Here is an 8,618-nt window from a genome sequence, read left to right as displayed (position 1 = left end):
ACATGAATTTTCGATATGACTTTCCTTTTTGACTTTCCAATTAGTTTTCTTGTACTTTTGAACATGACTTACCGATATGACTTTTCTTTTTGACTTTCCAATTAGTTTTCTTGAACCTTTGAACATGACTTTCCGATCTGAATTTCCTTTTTGATTTTATAATTAGTTTTCTTGTAACTTTGAACATGACTTCTGATCTGACTTTCCTTTTTGATTTTCCAATTAGTTTTCTTGAGCCTTTGAACATGACTTTCCGATCTGACTTTCCCTTTTGACTTTTCAATAAGTTTTCTTGAACCTTTAAGCATGACTTTCCGATATGACTTTCCTTTTTGACTTTCCAATTAGTTTTTGAACCTTTGAACACCACTTTCGAATATGACTTTTCTATTTGACATTCAAATTAGTTTTCTAAAAACTTTGAACATAAATTTCCGATCTGACTTTCCAATTACTTTTTCTTGAACTTTTGAACATAATTTCCTGATCTGACGTTCCTTTTTGGCTTTTCAATTAGTTTTCTTGAACCTTTGAACATGACTTTCTATTTCGACTTTTCTTTTTGACTTTTCAAATAGTTTTCTTGAATATTTGAACATGTATTTTCGATATGACTTTCCTTTTTTGACTTTCCAATTAGTTATATTGAAATTTTGAACATGACTTTCCGATATGACTTTCCAATTAGTTTTCTTAAACCTTTGAACTTGACTTTCCGATCTGGCATTCCTTTTTGACTTTCCAATTAGTTTTCTTGAACCTTTGGACATGGCATTCCAATCTGACTTTCCTTTTTGACTTTACAATTGGTTTTTATGAGTATTTAAACATGATTTTTTGATATGACTTTCCTTTTTGACTTTTTAATTAGTTTTCGAGAACATTTGAACATGACTTTCCGATCTGACTTTACTTTTTGACTTTGCAATTAGTTTCTTGAATCTTTAAACATGAATTTCCGATCCGACTTTCCTTTTTGACTTTCCAATTAGTTTTCGTGAACCATTGAACATGACTTTCCGATATGACTTTCTTTTTAGAATTTCTAATTAGTTTTCTTGAACATTTTAACATGAATTTTCGATTTGACTTTCCTTTTTGACTTTTTAATTAGTTTTCTAGAACATTTGAACATGACTTTCCGATCTAACTTTGCAATTAGTTTGCTTGAACCTTTGAATATGACTTCTGATTTGACTTTCCTTTTTGACTTTTAGATTAGTTTTCTTGAGCCTTTGAACATGACTTTCCGATCTGACTTTCCTTTTTGACTTTCCAATAAGTTTTCTTGAACCTTGAAGCATGACTTTCCAATCTGACTTTCCTTTTTGATTTTTCAATTAGTTTTTGAACCTTAGAACATCACTTTCCGATATGACTTTTCTATTTGACATACAAATTAGTTTTCTAAAAACTTTGAATATGAATTTCCAATCTGAATTCCCAGTTACCTTTTCTTGAACTTTTGAACATAATTTTCCGATCTGACTTTCCTTTTTGACTTTTCAATTAGTTTTCTTGAACCTTTGAGCATGACTTTCTGTTATGACTTTCCTTTTTGACTTTCCAAATAGTTTTCTTGAATATTTGAACATGACTTTTCGATATGACTTTTCTTTATTTACTTTCCAATTAGTTTTATTGGAATTTTGAACATGACTTTCCGATATGACTTTTCAATTAGTTTTCTTGAACATTTGAACTTGACTTTCCGATTTGACTTTCCTTTTTTACTTTCCAATTAGTTTTCTTGAACCTTGGATATGACTTTCTGATCTGACTTTCCTTTTTGACTTTCCAATTAGTTTTTATGAGCATTTAAACATAACTTTTTGATATAGCTTTTCTTTTAGACTTTTTAATTAGTTTTCGAGACCATTTGAACATGACTTTCCGATCTGACTTTCCATATTGACTTTCTAATTAGTTTTCTTGAATCTTTAAACATGATTTTCAGATCTGACTTTCCTTTTTTTTACTTTCTGTTGATCCACAATCAATAACCTAGAACGTTTATATAAGATCAATTGAACAGAATAACAACTAGGTTATAAAGTACGGAATCAATTGACCTTTTGAAATAAATTAACACAAAGAGAATGAATCAATAGAGAAGAAAATTGTTATTGAAATTGACGAATTGGAATGAATTACATGTTCCCTATTTATAGATTTGAGAAACAAGCTTCTCAAATCTTATCGAATCAATTCCTAAACAACCATAGCAAAATATAAGGAAACAATATAATTCAAATCTCTTCAATTATATTCTCCTAGAAATCAGAGATATTCGCTTTGATGTAATCTCTTTAATCTTATCTTAATTTGCTTCACGCGTATTTAATTTGATCTTGATCTTTGTTCAGCACCGATAGAATTTGTATTTCTTGTTGAGCAGAGTCTGTGTTCTTCAATCTTCCAGACTCTAAATATTACAGACTCTAAATTTACAGACTCAAATAATACAGACTCAAAATGACTCATCAGATTTACATAATTCCTAACAATCTCCCCCTATCTGATGATGTCAAAACATATATAAATTTTTTTTAAGCTTTAACAAGTCTGTGAATACGTAAACAAACTTACAGACTCAAATGCTTAGAACCAAACAATTTTTCTTTTCTTTCCTCCACTCTTTCTTTGACTTGAAGATTCACTTTGTGCTCTTTTCATCTGAAGTTTTGCATGCTCATTGTGACGCCCCGTACAAAATCATGGTGTACGGATCGTCAACAACAGGATCATTACAAGGTCAAACACTATATGCTGTTAATAACCAGTTTTGCATTCATGAAAAGATAACTTCAAATGTTTTACAAAAGATAACATGACACAAAGGTCGTTACAAAGCCATTATTCAAAATAACATAAGTTGCGAATGCAAAATAAAAGTTCCATGATTGAGACATCTCTAAGTAATGCAGCGGAAGTCTAACACAGTGAGTCTGTAACAGCAAGTCTATAACACCAAGACAGCAAGTCTAACAATGGAAGCAACAACGTCTAAGCACCTGAGAAATACACGCTTAAAAGGTCAACACGAATGTTGGTGAGCTATAGTTTGTTTGTAATCAGTAACGTAATATAGACCACGAGATTTCGTATTCAAAATAGTATGAAAAGTATATGCTTATCCGTGGGCACCCGATAACTAATTTAACGTAATATTACCCCCTAAAAGTACACTTGGCGAGTGCGTCTATTTACGAAGTATTAAACACTCATTGAATGCTAGCGCGACTAGCCCGAGTGGGGATGTCAAACCCTATAGATCCATATCTAAGATTCGCGTTCACCAGTTCATAAGCCAATGACTAAACGTTACCGAGCTAAGGGGAATCTTTGTGCCGTTATGTCACCCACACATATATAAAGTTTAAGTACTCGTGTCTAGTATGTAAAGCATAAAAAGCGCATGTATTCTCAGTCTCAAAAATAGTAAAGTAAAAAGGGAAACTATAACTCACAGTGAATAAGCAGTAAAAGTTGATATGAAAAGTATGCAAGTAGTAAGTCGGTCCGAAAGGTCGTCAACCTAAGTTAAAGGTCACTAAGTCATAATATTGTCCCCAAAAGTTTAAAAGTGAATAAATTAAGTCTTAAGTATCATCATCATCATCATTCGTAAAAGCTAAAGTAAGTTTTCAATAAGAATAGTGATCGAAACAAAAGGCTGAGTTCGAACAGCTGCTACGACCTCTATACAAAATGAAAAGATGCGTGGTCAGTGGCCAAGGCTCCGTATGTGAGTCCTCTAACCGCTATCCAATTTTCAGATCCTAACTCGATGTCGTTTGACCGTGGCGATGGTGAGTAGGTCAGAATTTTCAGCACGTCGTTACCGAGGCGTAATGATTTTCGGAAGGCTATAAATCCTAAACCGTATATCAGATTTAGGAGAGTCCTAAACGAAAAGTTATCTACTCGAAATGAACTATCTGAAAATTAATTTTCCAAAAGTCCCAGGTGTCTGATAAGACCCCTAAAAATAGTAAACAAGTGCTCCGGTGGGTTTCTTGGTGCTTGATGCTCATCACGGTTCTCATCCTTGATGCGTGTAAGCTTCAAGTGTACAACTCTTTGATGTTTTAGCATCATTTTGACCAAGTTTCAACCATCAACACACAATGTTAAGACTAAGTAAGAATACAAGTCACTTAAGAGTTTTAGAAGGATGATGAACCAAGGTTACATCATGTTCTTAGTCTTAACACAAATACAAGTTCTATCTACAACTAAAGCTACAAACTTTCATTCAATCAAACAAGTAAGAACATAAATTTAATCAAACAAAGTAATGGAACCCTAAGCTAGAGAGCTTGGATCCTTTTAACAAAAGTTATGAGATTTTAAAGCTAGAAAGCTTGAATCTTTTATGTTTTTGAAGATATTCAAAGAAAAAGGCTAGATCTTCAAGTTCCATGAAGATCATAAATACAAGTTTTAATCTTTTAACAAAATAAAAGAGATCATAAGTTAGAAAAATTAGATCCAACAAAAGTAATGAAGATTCAAAGCTAGAAAGCTTGAATCTTGAATGTTCTTGAAGATCCTTAAAGCATGAAGCTAGATCTTCAAGTTTCATGAAGATCATAAACACAAGTTTTGATCTTTTAACAAAAATAAAGTGATCTTAAGCTATAAAGCTTAGATCCATCAAAGTAATGAAGATTCAAAGCTAAAAAGCTTGAATCTTTAATGTTCTTGAAGGATTCAAATCAAATTTTGAATCTTCAAGATATAACAAGATCAAAAAGCTAACAAGCTTGATCTTATAAAGATGATGATGATGTCGTGATTTAGAGAAGAAGAAGAAGAAGAAGAAGAAGAAGAAGAAGAAGAAGAAGAAAATTTAAAACTTACAATTTTTTAGAGTGAGAAAGACTAGAGAGAAAATTAGAGAGTAAGTGTGTGTAAAATGAGAATGAGATCAAGTGTGAAATGGATGAGAATAGCTTGGTATTTATAGGGGAATTGGTGGTGGTGGCCGTGGGTTTGCATGGGGGATAAGGGGGACAACTTTTTGCTTTTTTCTTAGTGATGGTCTAAAGGTGGTGCTTATTGTTAGGATCCCATGCAACATGTGTGATAATGGTTAACAAAAATGCGAGTATGTTGGCTCTTATAAATGAGTTTTTGTCCTACATCTTAATGGGTCATAATCCATTTAAAATTGGGCTAATTAAATGGTCCATTAGCTAGAGTAGGGTGGGCTAAAGTCCAACAAGGTAGAAAGTCCAACAAGACTAACTAGTGAGCATAAGTAAATTACTAAGCGTAATTAAGCAACCAAAACCCAAGTAATTATTATTAGGAAATAACAATTAGTATTATGTAGTCGTAATATTCCAATTACAACAAAAGTTAAATGTGTACCAAAACATATAGCTCGTTCTAAACGTCAAGTGACATTAACGATCATAAAATCATTCGGGGATCAAGTTAATTAACTAAGTACTTAATGGCACGTTGTAGGGTATTAACGAAAGTAATTAACATGAAATAAGATCCCAGAATATAAACCAACACAGTACGCATAAATACGCAGTTTCATGAAAGTAACAAGCACAAAAGTAAGTCGAAAAAGTCAGGTCATTACACTCATCCTTAATAACATCACTCATAAATCTCAGACTTGAATTACTTTCAATTTCAGTAAAATTTAGAAACAAAAAGTCCACCAGTTTTCTTCTGAATGGTAAACTCTGTTTAGATTCACACTTCTTAAGAAGTGCAATCAGATGGCTTAGCTGTGTATCTTTGAACTTATCAACTTTTATAAAACATTTTGTGTTCCTTCTGTCTTTGTACATCAACCCTTCAAGATCAGGCAAATAAGCATTATCTTCAAATTTCACATGACTTGGAACCTGAAACAATGGATGCTTCTCATCTTCAAAAATCAGATTTACCCCATCAATTTTTGTCTCTTCTGAGTGAATTTTGCAGTATCCTCTATATTCTTCTTCTGCTATCATACCCAGTTCATATGAAACATGCACTAACATATGAATTTATCTAAGAACTTCTGGCTTCAAATCCCATTCCTGCATCTTTCTAATACACCTTGCAATAGCTTTCCACTCAAAGAAGCCTAAAATGAACACCTGATCCAAATTAATTATCCTTTTGCTCTTATCATCTAGAATCAACTCAATACTAACAACTCCATCATCATTCCTTCTTAAAATACAATCAACAATTGTATTATCTTCAAATCCTCTATAAGAAAATCTATCATTCAATTTTTCAGCTAATTCTCTTTCTTCCTCTAGCCTTTTCAAAACAAACTTATCAGCTTTAGACCTTGATTCTTGTTCTTTTATCATCTGCAAATAATCTTCAACAGACATTCCTTCTGCAGCAGTAGTTTTTCTGATTAAATCATCAATAACTTCTTCTGCAGGACTCATCTTTCTTTTACTAGCAGCCTTCTCCCTTCTTTGCACATTTGAATCTGAGCTCTGTTTCATAGATTCTTCTCTCTTTTCTGCTCTAGCCCTTCTCCTTTCTGCCCTGTTTAAAACAGATGATATCATATCATTATCATTATCATCACTATCACTATCATCACTAGATTCTATGCTGATAACACTTGATTTACACCCTTCAGTCTTCTTTTTCCTTTTTGGAAAAACTTTCTTTCTTGTGTATAACTTTGTGATTTCTGGTTTAGATTGTTGCTGCTGTTGCTGAGTTTTATCCTCCCCCTCAACTTTTGGTTCACCTTCACCTTCAGCATTTGACTTCTATGTAGCCTTAGGCTCCCCCTCAGCCTTAGACTCTCCCTCAACCTTTGAATCCTTATGAACCCTTGTAAAACCTCCAACTCCTACAATCCAAGGAATCCAGTCACATGAACCATCATTAACAAATTTAACCCTTTTACCTGGATGCTTTGCAATAAAAGCATCAATGTGGAGGATCAATGTGAGTAATATGATCATACACCTTCTTTGACAAATCCTTAATTGTACCAAGCTCTATAGATAGACCAACAACTTCAGATCTAAGACTGTCCACCTCACTAAAAGCTATCTCCATTGATTCTAACCTTCTGTTGATAGTTTGTAAAACAACATTGTTAGAACATGAAGTAGTTGCCTGATCTTTCTGTACCCGCATCACCACACCTGTCAAATTCCCAACCAACCTCCTTACCTCCTCCAGCTCATTTTTGGTTGCCAAATTATAATTCAAGTTGTTAAACCCATCCTGCACACCCTACAACTTGTCATCAAAATGTGCAGTCCACTTAGTCAAAGTATTAAACATACCAACCAAGTCAACTTGTGCCTCAGGTTAGGGTGGAACATCAGCATTGGGTGATTGTGTTATTTATGTGTTCTCACCTTTCTCCTGTTAAGAAGGATTGGGATCATGAAACACAGAAGGTTTTGGAGCCTGTGCCTCACCCTGTGACATGAGATTAGCATTGGCAGCTCGTGCAAGAATGTGTAAGGAGTAATTTGTGGGAGATGAGTGAGTCAGATTTGCATCTGAGGTAGTAGTGGGCTTAGGTGAATTTGGTGGAGCAGTGAATTGGTTTATTGAGTCCAGGATTGGGATCTCTGCAGTTTGAGCATCTGAGGGGGTTTTCTCAGTGTCAGTAATGTGGGAATCCAGGTTAACTATTCTAACAGGTGAAGGCTGGGTTTGACCAATAACTTCATCACTCCCTAGCAGAGATGAAGAAGCATTGATTTTAGCATCTAACCTAGTAGACAGATTTGGTTGGGAGTCTACAGATGCTTGTTCATCTATGGTTTCAAGTATGGTGGTATTCTCTGTATGACCTGGTGAAGTCATAAGGTTGTGTGAGGAAATATTTAATTCTTCGGTAGCAGTGGGTGAGGATGGGTTAGAGTTTGGTGGTTGTACCTCACTCATATCCTCAGTCTGCAAGTTAGTATCCATACCTAAAGGTGTTGTAGAAGAAACACCTTGATCACTTGCAATGGAGGGTGCTGTTGAATCTGCATCATTGGTTGAATGTTCAACTTCTGGTATAGATGAATGAGCCCCTTGACTAGGACTGGGAAAGGACCCAGAGTCTGTGAACATGTCAGAATCTGATAAATCAGTGTCTGAACTTTCATCCTCCCCAGATTCAGGTTGCCAATCCTCTGAGGAAGATGACCCAACATTATCTGCTGGTTGATTGTTGACTCCAACCCACACTAGCATAGCTGGTGTTAAATCAACCTCAAGAGGGTTAATGGGTAAGTGAAACATTTTACTGTTGCACTCTGGTACTGCCACGAAGTCAAACTCATGATTTAGCCCTGCATATAAAGGTGGAGATAGGGCATCCTCAAACATCAGACTCATGAATCTAATGAATGGGACATTGTGATCCCTAGTGCTCCTTTCAACAAGCATTAAAAGTTCATTGAAAAATAGATTAGCAAAATCTATATCTCTCCCTATCACAAAAGCATTGAAAATTTGAATTTCCATCTCATTCATCTCACTTAAACTTCCACTTTTATAACTTAGGCTTCTTAAAATATTTGCAATTATAAAACTCCATCTTGAAGAAAACATATTCATTCTAATGGTGTCTGTAGTCATAGGTTGACCTACCATTGGAAAACTTTGCTTTGCCTCAGTTT

This window comes from Rutidosis leptorrhynchoides, chromosome 4, assembly GCF_046630445.1.
Source record: "Rutidosis leptorrhynchoides isolate AG116_Rl617_1_P2 chromosome 4, CSIRO_AGI_Rlap_v1, whole genome shotgun sequence".
Taxonomy (NCBI): Eukaryota; Viridiplantae; Streptophyta; class Magnoliopsida; order Asterales; family Asteraceae; genus Rutidosis; species Rutidosis leptorrhynchoides.
Note: the sequence above shows the minus strand (reverse complement) of the source record.